This window comes from Panthera onca, chromosome B1 (genome assembly GCF_046562875.1).
Source record: "Panthera onca isolate mPanOnc1 chromosome B1, mPanOnc1 haplotype 2, whole genome shotgun sequence".
NCBI lineage: Eukaryota > Metazoa > Chordata > Mammalia > Carnivora > Felidae > Panthera > Panthera onca.
In genome coordinates, this window is record NC_138342.1 from 44,124,078 (window position 1) to 44,145,470 (window position 21,393).

A 21,393-nucleotide genomic window follows, 5' to 3' on the forward strand; every position below is an offset into this window, starting at 1 on the left:
AAGAGTATGCAATGATATAGGGGATAACTACAATGAAAAGGAAAAAAAGTCTTGATAAAAAATTGTATCATACAAAACATAGTATGATCTCAGTATGTAACAAAGATTGGAAAGAAAACAACAGTCATGACAAAACCCTATCTTGTATCCGCACTTACTGTATGCCAGGCACTGTGCTAAGTACCATAGGTGCATTTTCTCACTTAACCCACGGGCGCACTATGATGTAAGTACAATTACTATTCCAATTGTATTAATGAGAAGTTGGACTTGATGAGGTTAAACACCTTTCCCAAAATTTCACAGAACACAGGCAGGTATATCTGACACCAAAGCTTCTGCTCGGCAGATCGTGCTGTCAGCAAACGTTTTCGTGAGGGGTTTGAATGTTTTTGGAAATATCCTTTTCCTGCTTTTCTTTTGTGTCTAAATTTTCTAGAAGTAGTATTGCTTTTCTAATTTAAAAAGACACAAAGTTGGGGCGCCTGGGTGGCTGGGTCGGTTAGGCGTCCGACTTCGGCTCAGGTCATGATCTCACGGTCCGTGAGTTCGAGCCCCGCGTCGGGCTCTGTGCTGACCGCTCAGAGCCTGGAGCCTGTTTCAGATTCTGTGTCTCCCTCTCTCTCTGCCCCTCCCCTGTTCATGCTCTGTCTCTCTCTGTCTCAAAAAAAAATTAAAAAAAAAATAAAAAATAAATAAATAAATAAAAAGACACAAAGTTAACTTGTTAAAAGAAGGAATGAGGGTCCGTACAAAACAAAATGTTTTGCTCTTTCCTAAAATGTACGTCAGGGCCGCACGCCAGAGCCTCAAAGAAGAGCCAGCTTAAGTGAGCCGACAGTTGAGTGGGTTTATAACTCTCAGGTTTCTCCATTCACCTTTCCACAGAGTCTCATCACTAGAAATGCTGTGAGGCTGTAGTACTTAACCTTTGGGGGGGACATGACTCCTCTGAGAACCTGTTGAAAGCCATGAACCCTCTTCCCAGGACACTGCAAGGAGCGTGCACATACTTCCGCCCACGCGCACGTGTGGCACACAGTTTCAGAAGATTAACAGATGCAACCACACCTATGGATACTGTGCCGGCTACAGGGCCCCAGGTAACACGAGAAGTCAACTTTTGTCTGATTGGTTGAAGCTCAGCTCCATCTCTGGCATCGTCGGCTACACGAGAAACCACAGGCCTTGCTTGCCAAGAGACCCTACCATCCAAGGGATGTGCTCTGAGGTCATTGTTGGTGGGAAGATGGATTTCAGCAGATTTATCTACATTCCTGACTGACTCCCTGAAACGTGTCGGGGGGATGATGCTGAGGAAAACAGGCTACGTGGATAGAAACTCACGAGGAAAGTCAGGAAAACAGCATAAAAGTAACTCCCACAAGTGTATCCTTTACAGTTAGAAAGTATTTTCAAACCCTGGATCTCAACTGACCCCCAAGCCCCTGCAAACACGGCCCCATGAAGAGTCACTAGCCCTATTTTACATACAACCTAGGGCTCTACTCACAACTTCATCTACAAGAGTTGACTATATTTTGGCCAAACCCCATGCTTGAGGAAGACTAACCTCTTCAAAATTCCGATAAGAAACCTAATTGATTTAATTAAGTCTGTCATAATTTTTCTAGAACAACTGAAGATTCATGGAGCCCCTGGAAGGGTCTTCTCACATAGTATACACCTCTACAAAATCCCAGTTAGACCTCTCTGGTGTCTCTCCTCCTGCTCCACTCCCCAGATGCCCCACACACCCCCACAACTCCCCTTTCCCTTCTATATTCCACAGAGTAGCTTTCTTCTTTTACATAAATTAAGGGCTTATTAAGGCATCTTATCAACAAAACGAATGTATTCAGTAATTGGGGATTTTTTCTTGGAATTGTTTTATTTCTTAACTTGCCACCCAGTATCCAATTCCCTTTCTTGTGATAATTGCCCTGATTTTTCTTTGGGGAGCCTTTCCCCTCCCACTTCTCAGTTCACGCAGTCCCAGAATAGCTGATACCATGATCATATGACTTTAGCCAAGCAAATCAGAGCCTCACATCCCCCTGGTCACAGTGATTGGTTTGGGAACAGACAAGTGACTCCTCAGATGCAAGGAAGCCCTGTGAGGCTTTCTCTGAGGTGGGGAGAAGGGATCTGATTCAGTCAGTTATGCAGCTGAGAAGATATAAAGTCTAGAGCTCCTGCCACCATCTTGCTATAAATGGAACCTGAGACCAAAGTCACACACCAAATATAGCTGAAAGATGGTATGAAACCGAGTCCTGATGCATAATTTGGGCCTGATGCCAGTAATATCTGCAGCCAATGTCTGTAGTGAGTTGAATGGTGGCCATAAAGATATATCTACATCCTATCCCCTGGAACACGGAAATGCTACCCTATATGGCAAAAAGTGTATATTATCTTACATGGCAAAAAAAAAAAAAAAATGTGAGGAGGAACATATCCAGGATTATCCAGGCTTTAAATGGAATCACATGCATTCCTATAAAGAGAGAGGAAGATCTGAGGCAGACCAAAGAAGAGAAAAAACAGACACACCAAGGCGAAGCTGATAAGAACATGAAGGCCGAGAGTGGAGTGACAGGGCCATAATCACTCCAGTTGTGGTTCCAAGTGTGGTTCCAATTCTAAGGAACACCAAGGATGCCAGGGAGCCACGAGAAGCGAGAAGAGACAAGGTCCCCCAGAGCCTCTGGAGGGAGCACGTCCCTGTCAACACCTTGATTTTGGACTTCTGGCCTCCAGGACTGAGAAATGAATTTCTCTTGTTTTAAGCCACCAGTGTTGTAGCAACTTAGAAACTCACCCACCAGCCCTGTCCCTGGACTTTTCACTTACTGAGCCAGCAACTCCCCTTTTTGCCTAGACCATGTTAAGCCGCTTGTAGCAGACTTTTAAATGGTACAGCTGGCCTGTCCTTAAAAATGAATTCCCATAACAACCATCAAGCTGACAAAATTTTTCTAAATCGCATTACATACATACAAATGAGGAAACTTTTCAAAGAGAGAAAATTATTTTCTCCAGGTGATGTCACAAGTACACCCGAGACAAGCATCACAAGTATAAAAGCCAAGATTTTGTAACTTGACTCCAGTCTAGTTCTCTGACTCCATGTGGCATGTGTTCCGCAGGATGTATTTTGCTCTACTTAGTGAACATAGTAATGACCACCCATACGGGTCCACCCACAATGATGCAGACACCAGTGTTATCACCTTAGGCTGTTAATTCTCCAACTCTTATCAAAATGGCAGCCCCAAAAGTGAAGTACAGGACATCACTTGAAGAGCTCTGGTCCCTCCATTTTGTTAACGAGCCTCTAAAATTCTAGGCTTGGCTAAAGCCAAACCCACAGAACAGTTCTCACTTGGGCCACATCACCTCAGGCATTTTCACACTTACCTGCCCAGTATGGTGTTTTAAGCCTCTATGTTAACCCTTACAGTAAGTATGCATAGTTATATATTTTTTTCCCCTGGACTATTTTCATCTTCTACTTAGAGTTTCACTCTAAAGGGAGTACATGATGTTTAATTTTATAGGTCAACTTGACTGGGACATGGGGTGCTCAGAAATTTGGTTAAAGGCTGCTACAGGGTGTCTCTGGCAGGGTGTTTCTGGATGAAATAAACATCTGAATCCGTAGAGTCAGTAATTTGCCCTTCCCAGTGCAGGTGGGCCTGGTCCAATCCATTCAAGACCCAAATAGAATAAAAGGCAGAGTAAGGAGCATTCTCTCTCTCTCTCTCTCTCTCTCTCTCTCTCTCTCGTGCATGCTCTTGCTCTCTCTCTCCCCTCTTTCTCTCTCCCTGCCTGCTGTCTTTGAGTTGGGACATCAGTTCTCTCCTGTCCCCAGACTCATCACACTGTTGGCTCTCCTGCTTCTGGGGCCTTCAGACTTGGATGGGACCTGTCCCATTGGCTGTCCTGGGTCAAGACTTCTCAGCCTCTGTAATTGTGTGAGTCCATTTCTTATAACAAATCTCTTGATTTATAGATATGGATGGATAGATAGATCAATCCTATTGGTTCTGTTTCTCTGGACAGCCCCGACTAATACAAGGTATGAAGGATAAAATCAGATAGAATAGAAATTACCTGGAAAAAATACCTTATATTGCCCTAAATGCATTATATAATAGAGCACATTTTGAAATATAGCTTTACGATATAGTTACTATTTCATTCATATCCTTCTTGTAGTGGCGCATATGTTAAACTGCACCTGTATAATTTCTTTGGTCCTAGCATTATGCTTCTATTTTATTATGCGCATCCTCGTCTTGTCTATAATCCATATGTATATACATATATCCTACATTGTTCCTCAGAAGCTTGGAGACAATATATACATAGGTATCCCAGCTTTTCAAAAGCCCACATTATGTCACTCCACTTTTATGAAAGACCTACATTGGTACCTGTTTTCACTAACTGAAAAAAATTCAAAGGGGGTTTTCACTTTTATGGAAAAAGGCAAAAGGGGGAAATAGCATTCAGCATTTGTTTTGCAGCAAGGCAGCACGTATACCCTGAGCAGTGAATAAAGGTAGTCCTGCCAAATTCCTTCCCCAAGAACTATAGTCAGCATCTCCGTATCAAGCCACCATCACTTTGAACCGTGCCCGTGAGCATCTGTGCTTTATCTGGATTTATTTTGTGCGTCCATTAGCAAGATGGGTGCTAACGTGTCCGAAAAGCCTAAGAGAGGTCACTTTTTTTATTTATTTTGAGAGAGAGGGAGAGAGCTCACAGATGCACACAAGCAGAGGAGGTGCAGAGAGAGAGGGAGAAAGAATCCCAAGCAGGCTCCACGCTGTCAGTGCTGAGCCCAATGCAGGAACCATGAGATCATGAACCTGAGCCAAAACCAAGACTTGGACATTTAACCAACTGAGCACCCAGGTGCCCTGAGAGATCATTTTTCTGGTCTGGGAATGTTCAAAAATGTTTCCATATAAATTAATGGTAATTGTTTCTTTGCCTTACACCATTTGGGTTTATGAAAGTTTTCATAGGAACACTCTACTTATCAGAGAGAAGAGAAACCTGTAGTTATGCACAGAATCATTTCCATATACCATATAAATGGTACTAATACAGTTTTGAGGATCTCTGTGTACAGGGCAGTCTGCTGTTTGCAACATCTCTTTTTAAAGAGACGATTCCTTCCCAAAGATAAAAATGTTTACATAGCACTGCACAGTTTACAAAGCTTCCATAGCCTCAACCTTTATTTTAATCTGCACATTCTCCATCTTCAGGCAAGGAAAATGAGGCTCAGAAATTTTTAAGGGACTCAGTCAGTCCCCGCTACTAAAAACGTCGGCTCTGGGGTCTTAGCCAAAATCTTCTGGAGCCAGAAGATCCTTGGAGTGGTTGAAGGGAAGTGTTGATCTATGGGAACAGAATGTGATACTTACCTTTTAAGGGGTTCCCTTGGTATCACCTCAAGTATCACAACCCTTGGTCTGAGTGTTACATGTACTTGCATAACCAATTATAACAGAAAAAAAAATGGAAAGATCTTTACACTTTTAGTCACTCTCTGGTTCCACAAAGGAGCTCAGCAGTGAAACCAAGAGACCTTCATTGCTCATCCCTTCTGGCTTATGCTAGCCTAAATGACACTTTCCTGAGAATTAGGAAAGCTCTCAGGGGCTCGAGGTGCCCCGTGTCTTGGTGAGTGAAAACAGGGTGACCCCAGAGCCCATGTGCCCCCAGCCTGAGGCCTTTGCTAGTGCTAGGCAGCCCTTGACATTGAACTTCATCACCCCGAGCCCCTTTCATTCTCTTCCTCTTCATTTTCAAATCCTTTCCCCTTTATCCTTTCTCACTGTGTCTCACCCTACACTCCCATCTGTTTAAGGGTGGCCCTTCCAAGGCCACAGCTAGGTGTCACATCTAGTTGCCTGGCTCGCCCGTGTCCCACAATAGTCACCCTAGAATTTAGAGCTTTCTTCTGTTATCCCAGCACATACATCTTAGTCTCGAACATTGAGGCCTTCCTTGAAAATGTTGCCAGAATTACAAGCAAAATAAGACTCTTCAACCAACTCTTCCAAAAGTTAGCTGCTGGCCTGTTCTACCGATCTCCACTCTCGACACACTAATGAGGTCCAGCAGGGCCAGGGAACGGCTACTTTCAGCCAGTCAACCCAAAGGTCTGACGGCATTGTTAAACAACAACCGGTATTGGGAAATAAGGCTTTATTGTTCACATAATTCCTGCCAGGAATCACAGGCCCAGCACATACGGCCTGAGATTTCAGAGAGCACTTCCTGTATGATAGCATGAAACCATCTAGTCTAAATCCGACAATTTCACTCATCGCTTCATGTTCAGAGTCAATTAAACAAGCTGTGAGTCAAGAAAGGAAATCTGTAGCAGCCAAGAGATCATGTTCACAATAGAACTGAAATCATCAGAGTGTTGAATTCAACATTCCTCCTAACCAGTTGTGAAAATGATGCAGCCTCGCGCATTTATCTCAGCCATAGTAAAGAATATTCTTTTGTGCTTATGCAAGAAAAACTGCCTCCAAGAATTTGGTGTGCAAAATGACTGTCTGGCTGCACAGGGGAGTAGGGGCGAGAAAGTATCTTTGTCTCCCCAGCGGGCACGATCTAGTTGCTCAGTAAAAGGATGCGTGGCAGGCACAGGTTCCTGTGAACATTGAAGCTGCTTCTCCCTTATAGCCAATCTGGCCCGTGTGGCTAGACTTCTCAGGAGCCTCAGGCCTCTCCTTAGGTTCACATATTCTGACACCAGTTGTGGGAAGGGTGTGTATTCCTGTCACTTGGGACTCTTGATCCTTGCGCAAAGTAGGGGATGTTCCTGAACAAGCTGGGAGACAATCATGGCCCTTCCCCGTTACTCCGGAATAGTCAGCCTGTGTACCATGAGGACACACAGCACCTCCAGGTCTGAAGTCCCACTGAGCCAAGAGAGCTTACATTAATGAGCTTTTAGTAGACACACAAGAGGAGAGACCATTTCATGCCAGGTTTAAACTATAAGTTTAAAGATATATGGTTGATCCTTCAACAACATGGGTTTGAACTGTGCGGGTCCATGTATATGCGGATTTTTTTCAGTAAATACCATATGCTACTGTAAATATATTTTCTCTTCCTTATGATTTTCTTAACATTTTCTTTTCTCTAGCTTACTTTATTGTAAGAATACAACATACAATCCATCTAACATACAAAATATTCTAGTCAACTGTTTATGTTAATGGTAAGTCTTGCAGGGGTGCCTGGGTGGCTCAGCCTGTGACATGTCCAATTCTTGATCTCAGCTCACGTCATGATCTCATGGTTCATGGGTTCAAGCCCTGCATCGGGCTCTGCATTGGCAGCGTGGAGCCTGCTTGGGATTCTCTCTATCTCTCTGCTCCTTCCCTGCTTGTGTTCTCTCTCTCTCTCTCTCTCTCTCTTTCAAACTAAATAAATAAATACTTAAAAACAATGGTAAGGCTCCCAGTTAACAGTAGGCTATTAGTAGTTGCATTTGAGGAGAGTCAAACATTATATGCAGATTTTCGATGGCATGGGGGTTGACACCCCTACCCCCCTCATTGTTCAAGGGCCAACTGTATCATACTCCAAATGGGCAATGCAGAAACACACTCATAAAAATAACAGAGGAAACAAGATAAAATGACCTCTCGGAGTGGTTAAAAAAAAATGAGTATGGCAGACATTTATGAAATCTGAATAGAAGGCAGAGAAGCTTACACCTGAAAATGTATTTTCTTCAAGATATTTATTTCATCTAACAATGGTTGCTTCTGAGTGGAAGATAATTTTCTACTTTATACTCCCTTAAAGTTGTTCACGTTTGGATAATTTACATATGCTATTTTCATAATTAAAAAATGCATACATATTGTTCAAATGCTACAGCACAGGTCCCCATATCTAAAAACAGTGAACACATTGGGCATAAAATACACCTACAGCAGAAAAACAACAAGGGGAAAGTGAGCATGTGATTATTTTATAGCATCTCTGAAGAACTTCTAAACATAGCCTAATATTCCTAATATTCATGGATGAGGATACTATGAAAATTTCCAGTATAAGACCCAGAAGCCCCGGGGAAGGCAATGTTGTGTATGGAACTCTGGATCTCACCACTATTCCAGGCATTTTCTCCAGCTGCTATATAGGGGTGCTGGGAAGGAACAGATCTAGGGAAGGGACTCCCCACTGCTTAATGAGGACATAAGAACTCCTTAAGGGGGACATTTCTGCCACAAGAAGAAAAGTAGGGTAAAAAATGCAAATTAGAACAAGAACGAAATGTCCTTTTAACCTATCCCATCAGATTGACATAACGTTTAATGTTTGAAAATGTCAGGTGTCGGTGAGGATTTGAGGAAATGTGTTTTCTTGCACAGTGCTGGCAGGAGTATAAGTTGGTACAGGCACCTGGGAGGGCAGTTTGGATTACACTATTAATTCATTAAGTACACACACATAAACACACACACAACTGGGTCAGATGCACGCTCGATCATTGCAGAATAATGCAAACAGTAATTCTCAGTCTATAGTATCACCAAAGCCCAAAAATAAAGACCATGAAAACTGTATGGTACAAAACTGACAATCCCCTGAAATGAGAGAATCCCAAGTGATTGTGGTTAAGTGGTCTTTAGTGAGAACAAGGGTCAGGTGGAGGATGGAAGCCAATCGAGCAGTTTTGTTATATCCAGATTCACAACATTACAGTGTCTGCCCTAGAGAAACATCACACGAGTACAAGAGCATTCATTGGAACACTGTCTGCAATGGAACAGAAATCACCTACAAGTCCACCAGTAGGGGAGTGCTTGAATTACCACTGCTTCATTCATCCTATGAAGCAGTCAAAGAATGAGGCAGAAGACTATATCCACATGGGAACGTCTCCAAGATACGTTATTGGACAGAATTTTAAAAACAAGCTACAGAACAATAAATACAACTGATACCATTCATGTAAAAATAATAATATATATTTATCTATATGAATGTGTATAAATTAATTTTTAAAGTTTTAGAAACGACTAAAATGATAGTAGTTACATTTGAGGTAGGCAGTGGGGTAAAGGGGGTTAAAAGTGACTTTAATTCGATCTGTAATATTCAATTTTTAGAATTTACAATGGTAACGTATTTGCATATTTTCTGTGCAATTAACATAAACAACTTTTTTTTAAAAAGCTCTTAAGGCGACAGGCACAAACCCATGTGGGCTGTAACCACCAGGGAAATTCTACATATTTGTGGTTTTTTTACTTCTTCAGTGCTTTCCCCGAAAATTCCAAAGAAAACCACATTTAGCATAAAAAGACTTCCGACTTTTGCTCACCTGTGTTTTAATTTCTTTTTAAATTTCCCCAGATTGTTTAGCAAAGAAAGCTTCGTACCTCAAGGAGAAGAAGAAGGAAGAAGAGAGGGTGCAGGAGAGAGGAGGGTGAGGAGGAGGAAGGAGAGAGGAAGGTGAGATGGACAAAAGTAGGGAGAACCAATTCACTTCCATACCTTGTCAGAAAAAAAGGGCTCCTGCCTTAGAATCCTGACTCTCCCACTTAATGGCTGTGTGAACTTGAGCAGGTGTCTTCATTTCCGGATCCTGTGTTTTCTCTTCTGCAAACAAGTGAGTTAGTAAGAAAGTCTAGGTAAGTTGTCTAGCTTGGGGTTCCGTGCCTGGTAGGGAGTAAGGAAGCCTGCTTACGATCAAGGCTGAGGGAGCTGAGAGCCTGAGGGCAGGGCGCTGGTAGGCTCTTCTACATTGGAATATGATTAATTCCATCTGATGGGGGCTGACCAATCTCCCATCTGTTATTAGACAAAGAGAAGGGAAAGAGATTTCAACAGCAATCCTGAAACTTCAAACTGCAGAAATCCACAGACATAAGATTCATCAGTCACGTAGGTCATTGTTATCATTAGACCACATTTGCAGGACTCGATAATTTGCAAAGTACTTTCCTTTCCATTACTAATGTGATCCTCACAACAATTTGGTTAGGTTATCAGGCAGATAATATTGGCATTTCCAGAGGAGGAAATTGAGGCTCAGAGTAGCGAAGCCAAAGTCACTTAGGAGTAGAGCAGAGATTCATTCAAAGTCAGTTTCATGTGGTTACAAAGCCTTTACTACTTCTATGCCCCACTGTACCTTACCCTTGGTCACTCAATAACATGAGCAATGATGCAGGTGGAGTGAGTGGGTTATATACAATTCAACCTTGTATATAATCCAAAACTATCATGGTTGAATCTTCCTTATCTGCTCTAAGATATCATTCATGTCAGGCCATTGTCTATCTCTCTCCTTGAGAAAGTTTTCCCTGTTTCTCCAGTTCTCCCCTCCTTTTCCAAATACATAACACAGGGAAATTCTCAGGCTCCATATTTGTTGGGGCATCTTCTGAATCCTTGGAGGATATTCTGAGATCATGTTCTGCCCATGAATCATTTTTTCCAAGACCCCCTTCTAGTGTCAGAAGCAGATTGTCTCTTAATCTTTGGGGGATTAAAATAAATTTTCCTTCTCTGTATGTGTGAAGTGAACTATGACCATTTGGCTTAAGTGGCTTTGTTCCTGGCCAGCAACAAAAAGGGAATATGATGAGGAAAAATCATTTGGGCTGGTTTTCAAGAACCCAGTGAAAAGTTTTAAGGTTTCTGTGTTCTCAGATGCAGTCACACACAGACGACGAAGAAAAAGGAGGTGGGGGGGGGGGGAAGAGGAGGAGGAAGAGGAGGACGAGGGAGAAAGAGAAGAAAGAAAAGAAAAAGCAAATCATATCAGGAAATGTTGATATTTTTAAAACAATGTATTTTTTCCGCCTGTGAACCTTAAGCAGGGCATCCAAATCAGGACCTGTAAAAGTCAGCCCAGAGGCACGTTTCCTTAGTGTCTCCTTGCTTTAATAATATGCTAAAGTAGTTATAAATCCTTTGTCTGAAAGATAGGAAGGAAAGACAGATTTTTCATCCAGGGGACTAGGATAAGATAGGAAGCCAAGTACCATAATGTCTTCATAAGCTCTTCAACAAGATTACTTAACAGACTGGTTTTCACTGCCAAAGCAAAGAACTAAAGCAGTTTGCAGTGTAAGTTAGATGAACTTGGCCCAATTCCATCAAAAAATGGAGAATTGGGGGAGTTGGGGGGAGTAGAATTTCTTTGTCTGAAGAGTAGCCTCACTTTTCTGCTCCATTTGTCACTGGATATCAAATTCCCCTAAAAAGTAAAGTAAGCAGGCATGGATGTAGCTTATTGATAATTCTCTTATTCTACAAAATTAACATTGTTGAGTCTTAAATTATGCTAGAGACTTTGCATATATTATCTCACTTAATTCTTATGACATATCCTCAGGGAAAAAAACATATCAACCCTGATTTTCAGGTGAGGAAATTGATGTTCCAAGGGACCTTCACTAACCTACCCAAGATAACAGTGCCAGGGGGTGACAAAGAGAGGATTTGAACTCAATTCTATCTCACTCACACACACACACACACACACACACACACACACACACACACACACCATTTTGTATTATATGTATCAAAAAGAGAGCACATGAAAACTGCTGGGAAACCCATGTGTGATATAATATAAGGAATATATTTTTACAACGGTTATGTGGGAGGAATTTATGTTGTGATGTGAGTTGTCAGAAATCATATCATAAATTCAACCAATACACCCATGAAAGAGATTTCCTATTCAATCTGTCTTAAAGACGTACAAATTAGAGTTTCGATAATTTGGCTTAGGTTGTCACTAGAGAATAATGAGAACTAAGACCAAAAGTACCTGAGATTTTTTCTCTCTGATCCTATTTTAAACATGTTAGGTCTTATCATTGTAAAAGACAACCCCCTCCCCCACCTTGGATATTGTAGATTGCAGTTTCCGTCAACTATCTTGTCACTGATCAGCAAACTCAGCTCAAGACAGAGGAAAGGAGGTTCTGCAAGATAGCATAGGAGTTACAGGAATTCATGTGCTACCTCTTAATGACCATGGGCCCAGCGCAAGTTACTTAATCTCTAGAGCATCTATTTCCTCTCCTGAAATGTGGGGCTAATGAAAGTATCTACCTTATTGGTTTACTGTGAAGATGAGTTAACACATTTAAACCCCTTGTTCACCATACCTGACATTTCTGTCATCATTAGAGGCACACACAAAAGAAATAATATAAAGCTTTCAAAAAATTGGAGATTGGGCATACCTTCTTAATACTAAGACTGAGTATTAAAATTATTCTTCCAGAAAATGTAATCTCTTTGGTATAGTATGCATGAAATATAGACAAAACTACAGGGTTGAAATTGAAATTAATTTTTGTATTCATCATTTCCCTTTCAGAAAATTCAACACATAAACCACCAATGCAAAGTACCAGTCACGCTGTATTAGGTAAAAGTGAAAGAGAAATATTTTCCTCCTCTTCATTAAACAACTGTGTTGCAAAGTTACTATTTAAGTCAGCAATTATTTAAAGTCAGCAATTCTCCTATTTTCACTTGTGTTCTATTAAATAGCTGGTCACCATACTATTTATAAAAGCATTATATAATCAGACATCAATCTTCTATACTTCATTCTTCCAAGAATGGATAACAATGATTTTATGTATTTCTTCTATAATTGACTTTGGCATAATTAACAATAATTTTGTTGGGTTTTAGTTATTGTACAAAGTTACAGAGAATATAATATGCTTACCATTAGTATGCCCTGTAAAGGTAAATTATGGAAGGAATGAATTAAGAGAAGGAACTGAGTAAATAAATAACGTTAAGTGGCCTTTGTAGTACCCTCACGCCAGCAGGAACAAGTTTTCAAGGACGAAACAAAGAACACTAGCGCCACCTGGAGTCAGGAGTCTATTTGACATAGAAGGTAGACCTGAATCATGGGAAAATGTTACCAGCACTGAAATGGGAAACTGAAATGGGTCTGGCCCTGTGTGATCCTACGTGGTAACACACATGTAGCTATTGAGCACTTGAAATGTGACTAGTCCAACCTGAGATGTGATGTAAGTGTAAACACACACCAGATTTCAAAGACTTAATATGTAAAAAAGGGTATTAAATGTCTCATTCATAACTTTGTATCAGTGATGTATTAAAATATTTTTTATTATACCAGGTTAAAATATGTTACCGCAATTAATTTTACCTATTTTATGTGGTTTTACTTTTTTAATGTGGCTTCTAGACATTTAAAATTATACACGTAGCTCATGTTATTCTATTGGACAATGCTGAACTCGCCCTTACCACTCAGAATGTGGGCCATGGATCAGCCATGTGGGTGTTCATTACCTGAGCGCTGTTAGAAATGCAGAATCTTAGGCCCCGTGCCCCACCTGCATTTTAGCAAAATCCCCAGGTGACTGGTATGTATATTAAGTTTGAGACATTTTGATACAATCCAGCCCCCTTGTTTTACAAATGAGCAAACCGAGATCCAGAGTGGTAACGTGGCTTCTTTACGGTTATCTAGCTGATTGCCCTAAAGCCTTATTCCCTGGTGATCTTGAAACTGACAAATACCGCACCCAACATTGTATCTCTTCTTGCAGACGCTTCCATTTCTTAAGAGTAAAAATAAAACAGATTGCTGCTTCACTAGCAAAAACAAGATTTTGTTGTATATATAATACTCTATGGTGTCTTCAGTAACATTTATAACAGAATTCTAAGGTATTCTTTAGGTCCTGCACAAGAAAATCACTGTAAGTCACCACATAAGAATGTACAAAACCTGTACCTAAACCAGTCCTACAAATAACATCCTTTGACCACGAAAAAAAGCCAGAGTTTGGAATCAATAATGTGTATTCCAATCACTGAGTCACTAAGAACAGTTTGACAGATTCCTTTAGGGTAAGAGAGAAGGAGAAAGAAGAGTTTCAGTTTATAACCCAGCTTCTTGCTAAAAGATCTTACTCTTTCTTTGAATGTCCAGTTCCTCACAGTATGTTTAGCACATAGAAGAATAAATATGTGTTAAAGGAACAGATTAGTTTCTGTTGATCAGGTTCTGTATCTCAGGAAATGACCCTTTCTTTACATTGTCTAGTTACAATGTAAAGAAATTCAGGAAAACACTTAAGTAGGACCCATGGCTAAAATTAGTAGTGCTTTTATGTCAAGACCCCATTGTAATTAAACACATTGTTAAAAGAAAATTCAGGGGCGCCTGGGTGGCTCAATCAGTTGAGCTTCCAACTCGGCTTTGGCTCAGGTCAGGATCTCACGGTTTGTGGGTTCAAGCCCCACATCTGTGCTGTCAGCACAGAGCCCGCTTGGGATTCTCTGTCTCCCTCTTTCTCTGACTCCCCTGCCCCCTGCTTGTTTTCTCTCTCTCTCTCTCTCTCTCTCCCCCCCTCTCCCCCCCCCCCCCCCCGTCTCCCTCAAAATAAAAAAAAAAAGAAAAGAAAAAAAGAAAACTCAAATAGATACCAACTTTGGTGATGAAAATACAATCCATCACATAGAATGCAGAGGTAAAATGAGAGAATATCGGCAAGTAATTCCAAAGAGCAGATGTTGTTAAATATTTCCACTCCTTTTTGTAAAGATTTTTACCAGACAGATTAATCAAGCCTAATCAATTTCCAGGGTACTGTACATATGACCCAAATGTTTTCTCTCATAAGACATTATTTGTATGCCAACTGGAAAATGTAGATTTAACTTAGGAAATGAATTTCTGTGTTATATGAATTGAACATACCGAGTGGAATAGGAAGCACATTAATGAAATGAATTTTTTTAATGATGTAAGTCATATAGGAAGGAAAGTTTAACTCCCACTCTCTTCCTTTCAATTGTCCCATTTCCTCATGTTTTATCCATTACTCATGTCAGGTTTTGCTATTAACCTACATAAAATAATAGGACATCAATCCTGCTTGTTGTATGTAATAATGAACAGATGGTTATTGCATATAATTATTGGAAAAGTAATAATAGTGAAAATAACTTGCAAAAATATGAATTTCTATACCATTAGTTTGGCAATGAATTATGCACTGCCTTACATTTCTTGTATTGATGTCTTTAGTAGGGAATAATTCATTATTCATTCATGTAACAATGTTGAATATAGATTGAGCATCTATATGGCAGGCAGGCACTGACACAGGCCCTGGACTGCCCCCCTCGTATATTTATTCTTGTGGGAAAAGGCATACAGTAAACATATAAATGATGGAATATATGATATATCAGGTTGCCGTAAATGACATGGGAGAATATTGGGGGGAATGCAAAGGAGGGATGTACTATTTTATATAGGGTGATATTTCTTAATTTTGAGAGGAAACCCAAAAGAATCAAGGGAAGTGGTCATACAGATAACTGGGGGAGAGCTGCCTGGTCAAATGGAACAAAAGTACAAAGGCCATAAGGTAGGAGCCCGGGGAGCAGTTTCAGGAGCAAAACACAGGCCAGTGTGAAGGGAGTGGAGGGTACACGCAAGGGGAGGGAGTGAAGAAGTCAGAGAAGTAGCAGGGACCAGATCAGGTAAGACCAAGTATGCCCTTGTAGGGATTTTGATGTTCCTCTAAATACAAGGAAAGCCACTAGAGGATTTAGCAGAGGTGTAACATGATCTGACTTAACCTTTAGAAGGAATAGCTCCAGCTGCTGTGAGGGAAATAGATCTTAGGGACTAAGGCAGAAGTGGGAGTTGGAAGGTTATTATAGGGGCACTTGAGTGGCTCAGTTGGTTAAGCGTCCAACTCTTGATTTCAGCTCAGGACATAATCTCAGTTTGTGAGTTTGAACCCTGTGTCTGTCTCCACTATGAAGCATGCACTGACAGTGCTGAGCCTGCTTGGGATTCTCTCCCTCTCCCTCTCTCTCTGCCCCTCTCCAGCACTCTCTCTCTCTCTCTCTCTCTCTCTCAAAATAAATAAACTTAAAAAAATATGATTATAATAATCGAAGCAGGCAGGAAATGATGGTGACTTGAACAAGAATGATAATGGCAGAAATTCTGAAATCGTATCGAATTCTAGACATACTTTGAAGGTAAATCTAGCAGGATTCTCAGATGAATTAGATGTGGTGCATGAAAACATAAGAGAAGACCAAGATTTTGGAGCCATGGAGATAACCAGTTCCTGGGAAAACTGAGACATGAGTAGATTTCCCCCAACCAAAACGCCAGCTCCCTGAGGCTACAGCCCAGTCTTTTTTATTGCTCACTGTGCACTGTGCCCACGGTGAGTGCTCAACAAATAGTTGGGGTGTGTGTGAATAAGTGAACATACCGGGCAATGTTTAGAGGTGTTACCAAGATAAAGGGGAAAAAATGTGGGAGGACCATACCAGTGATATTTCTCCAGTCCCCATCGCTCACTCCTCCCTGCGTGGGAAAGAATGACTCAACTGTTTGTTGAATTTGAGACAGGAAATTGAGAGTGAGAGGCTCAGCAGACTCTGGGCTCTTACCTCTTACCAAGACTGCTGATTGGGGGCTAGCAGAGGGAGAGGGGAGTGATAAATTACCCCTCCCCCCCCAATCTCAATGTATTGTTATGTGGTCTTTTGTGACTGCTTTCTTTCACTTAGCATACTGTTTTCAGGGTTCATCCATGTCATAGCACATATTGGTCCTTCTTTCCTTTTTATGGCCAAATATTATTCGATTGTATGGCTATACCATATTTTGCTTATGCATTCATCAGTTGATACACATTTGGATTGTTTCCACCGTTGGCTATTATGAAGAATGCTGCTATGAACATTTGTGTACAAGCTTCTGCGTGCATGTATATTTTCAATTCTTGTGGTTATATGCCTAGGAGTACAATTGCTGTTTGCACAAATACAAGTGGTACCTTTATGTTTAACTTCTTGAGGAATTTCCAGGCTGTTTTTCAAGGTAGATGCACCATTTTACATTTCCACCTGTAGTGTATGATTATAGTTATACTACTGATTATAGTTGTATTTCTGGTTGTGAAGTGGCATCTCACTGAGGTTTTGGTTAGCATTTTGCTGATGGATAACAATGTTGAGGATCTTTTGATGTGCTTGTTGGACGTTTGTATATTTTCCTTTTTTCCTTTCCCTACCACCTACAGACCGGTTTGAATCCTATTTCGATTGTATTGGTTGACCTTACATCTTTAACATTAACTTGAGGCTTTAAGTCAAATATGACCATTCTTAGCCTCCAAACACAAAGACCTTAAAAGAAATTTAGCACTTCACCCCATCTTACCTGTCATCTGGTATTTTATTCCAACTTTATTCTTTTATACAAGTTTGTCAGTAATATTATTTTATGAAATCAGTACTTAGTAATCTACGTAAACACTCACACTTGCCAATTACATTATTTACCATTGTTCACTACATCTCACTCTCTCCTTCTGGATCTGATTTCCTTCTTTGTAAAGGACATGCTCATGTACTTTTCTCAATAAGACCCTCTGAGTGATAAATTTTATTTCTTCAATTTTCAACAATTCTATTATTCTTAAATGATACTTTCTCGTGTATAGATTCTAACTGACAGTTACTTTGCTTGAATATTTTAAAACACAATGCCACTGACTTCTGAATTACATTATTACTGTTTTTAGTCTAATTATTAGTCCTCTAAGTAATTTGTCTTTCTTCTCTCATTGCATTTAAGGCTTGGTGTGTGTGTTTTGTCTCTGATTTTCATTTTTACTTCCGTGTCTAGATGTCTATTTTTATTCATTCTGCCCAAGTTTCATTATGTTCCTTAGACTTGAAGATTCACAATTTTAACCAAATTGGAAAAATTCTCAACTGCTGCATTTTCAAACTTTATCTTCTCTGCATTTTCTCTGTTCCTTCCTTCTGGCATCCTATTGACTATATGCTGGCCCACTTCCTCCTTGTTCTTATCTTCTTCCATTTTCCATCTCTATCAATTTTCACTGCTTTCGGAGTATCTACCATAGATTGAGGTTCATAGTCTCTTTTCAGCTCTCTCTAAAAGGCTATTCAATCACTTTTTACCTTTTCTAGAAATTCTATTTGGTTTTATAAAGCTTGCTTGGTCTTTTCCAATAGTGCATTATTTCCGGGGGTTTGATTCCTTCCATTGTGTCTTTGATCATTTTGAACGTACTTATTTTATTCCTTTCAGATGGTGATTTTAGTTATCTCAGTCTCTTAGAGTTCTATATTCCTGATTTTTGTCACTCATGGTAAACTGATTCCATATGAGGTCGATACCTTTTCAGGAACTCATCTTTAGTGTGACTTCTTTTTCTCTGACAATCTTTTCCAAGTGGTCTGGCATTTTGCTTGTGCCAGGCAGAAGTATCAAAGGCTTAGACCAATTTTTTATGTTATTTTCTCAGTTGAGAAAGACAACTAAATAAAAAGACAGAACCAGTGCCCAGGAAACTGGATATAAAGCAAACATGTCAAAAGTAGACAGGTAGAGAGTTTTGAGCAAAGGAATGACATGATTTACTTACATTTTTAAAAAATTACTCTACTGTGTTGAGACTAGATTGTAAGGGAAACAAGGGTTAGAAGCAGGACACTAGTTAGGAGGCTATTATAATAATTACAATAATAGAGTAGAGGGGAAAAAGTGGCTGGACCGGGGTAGAAGGAATAACTTGGTAAGACATGGTCAGATTAAGAATATACTTTTCTAACATTTTTTATTGTTAAATGCAATAAAAAATACATAAAAGTACATAAAACACAAATATACAGCATACCAGTAATTATAAAGTAAACACCTAGGTAGCTACCATGCAGGGCAATAAATAGAACACTGCCAGGACACCAGAAGTCTCTCATATATAATTCCTTACCAAACACAAACTTCTCTCCCTTGCAAGTGACCTGCAAATGATCATTTCTTTGCTTTTCTTTCCTGTTTTTAAACTTTATATAAGTAGGATTATACAGTGTGTACTTTTGTGTCTTGCCTTTTCTCACCCAACATTATGTTTGTAAGATTCATCCATACTGCATGGAGCTGTGTATGTTCCTTGCAATCACTTAAGAACATTGGAGTGTCTGAACATGGCTCACTGTATTTATCTATTCTACTGTTGATAGATATTTGGGCTGTTTCCAGTTTTGAACTATCCTTTGAATATCATTGTCTGTATCTCCTGGAGCACGTGCATGTGCATTGCTCTAATATACATCCAAGAGTGGAACTGCTAAGTCACAGCATATGGTATCTTCAACTTTACCAGATAATGCCAACCTGTTTTCCAAAGTGGTAGCAACTTATCCTGCTTCAGCACTGTTTGATGATTCTGGTTGTTCCAGAACTTTAACACTCAGTGTCTCAGTTGTTTTAATGTTAGCTATTCTGATGGAATGTTACATTCCATTTTAGTTTAATTTTCAATTCCCTGATTGGTCACATTTTTGTATGTTTTGGGTTATCTGAATATCTTTGGGGAAGTGCCTGCTCAAGTCTTTTGCCCGTTTTTCTATTAGGTTGTCTGTGTTTTTTTTTTATTTATGAATGTGAGGATACTAATCCTTTATTGGTTATATGTATAGCAAATACCTTTCCCTATTCTGTGCCTTGTATTTCACTCTATGGTGTCTTTTGAGGAAGATAAGGTTTTAATTTTAATGTTGCAAAATGTATTGATATTTTCTTTAAGTTTATTTATTTATATATAGCACATGTGCTATACGTGCGAAGGAGGGACAGAGAGAGAGGGAGAGAGAATCCCAAGCAGCCTCCGCACTGTCAGTGCAGAGCTTGATGCAGGGCTCAAACCCACAGCTGTGGGATCATGACCTGAGCTGAAATCAAAAGTCGGTCACTTAACTGTCTGAGCCACCCAGGCACCCACTGATATTTTCTTCTGGTTGTTTTTTATATCTTGAAAAAACAAACAAACAAAAAAAACACAACTTCCCTAACGTGGGATCAGGTAGTTTCCTATTCTACATTCTAAAAGATTTACTTTTGCCTTTCACATTAGGTCTTTAATCCACCTGAAATTGATTTTTCACTAATGGAGTCAGGAAGGGGTCCCATTTCTTTTCTCTCTCTCCCTTCTCTATCACCACCCATGTCCATCTCCTGGGACTTACTATTTGTCCTAGCCTCATTTATTATAAAGTTCAACCTTTCCTCACTGATGTATCACACAACCTCAATCATATGTCAAGTGTTTGTATACATGGGGATCTGTTTCTGGGTTCTCCATTATGCTCCACTGTCTGCTGTCTATCCCTACTTCCATACCACACTGATATCATTACTACAGCTCTGTGTCAGTCTTGATGTCTCATAGAATGAACCCTCCGACCTCCTCCTTCACCTTCAAGAGTGCCTTGGCCATCTTTAGCCCTTTCTACTTCCATATAAATTTTAGAATCAGCTTGTTAAGTTCCACAAAAAGTTGGGATTTAATCAGGATTATATTTATTCCATAAATCCATTTGGGGACAATTGTCATCCTAACCAATCTGTGAGCTTAGTATAGCTCTCCTTTTAGATATATCTTTTTTTAATACCAGTATGACTTTATTATTTTCTTTGAAAAAGACTTACATATCTTTTATGAAATTTAGTCCTAAACATGAAATATGTTATGCCATTGAAAATTGTACCTTAAAAACATTTCTGTGTCTGCTGGGAAATAAAATGATCAGTATTTATAAATCGATTTTTGTATCCAGCAACCTTACCAAACTTTCCTATTAGTTCTAATATCTTATCTGTAGACTCTATTGGAGTTTCTTATTATCTTCAAATAATGATAGTGTGTTTCTTACTTTTCAGTCCTTAGAACTTTCCTTTCTTTTTCTTATTTACAGAGCAGGCTAGGGTCTTTAGTAAAGCACTGACTCCAAAGGTTTCACTGAATTGATTGAATTTAGGTTTCATACTTTGAAGGTACAGCCAACAGGATTTGCTGACAGATTGTATTTAGGCTGTGAGAAAAAGAGAGGACTCAAGGTTTAGTTCAAGGTTTTTTTGCTTGAACTACTAGAAGAATGGCATTGCCATTTACTACAGGCAATGCCAGAGATTTGTTGGTCATATAGTGCTGGTAATTAAACGAAGAGAGATGAAAACTGACTTATACTTATTGGTGATGATCTCTCTGACAGACTTTAGCCTGGTTTTCCACTTCTGAAATAATTCACTCCAGGAAGGATTTAAACATATACAAATGCTCTCAGTAGGGTTTGACTTATAACTTCCTGTTCAGCCACTGCCCTCTACAGGGGGTTTGTCTGAATATGAGCTGTGCACTCTGATCAAAATCTGAACCAAAAAAAGAGAGATAACTTTTTTCTCTAGCCTCAATCTTTCCTATTTCATTACACACACACACACACACACAC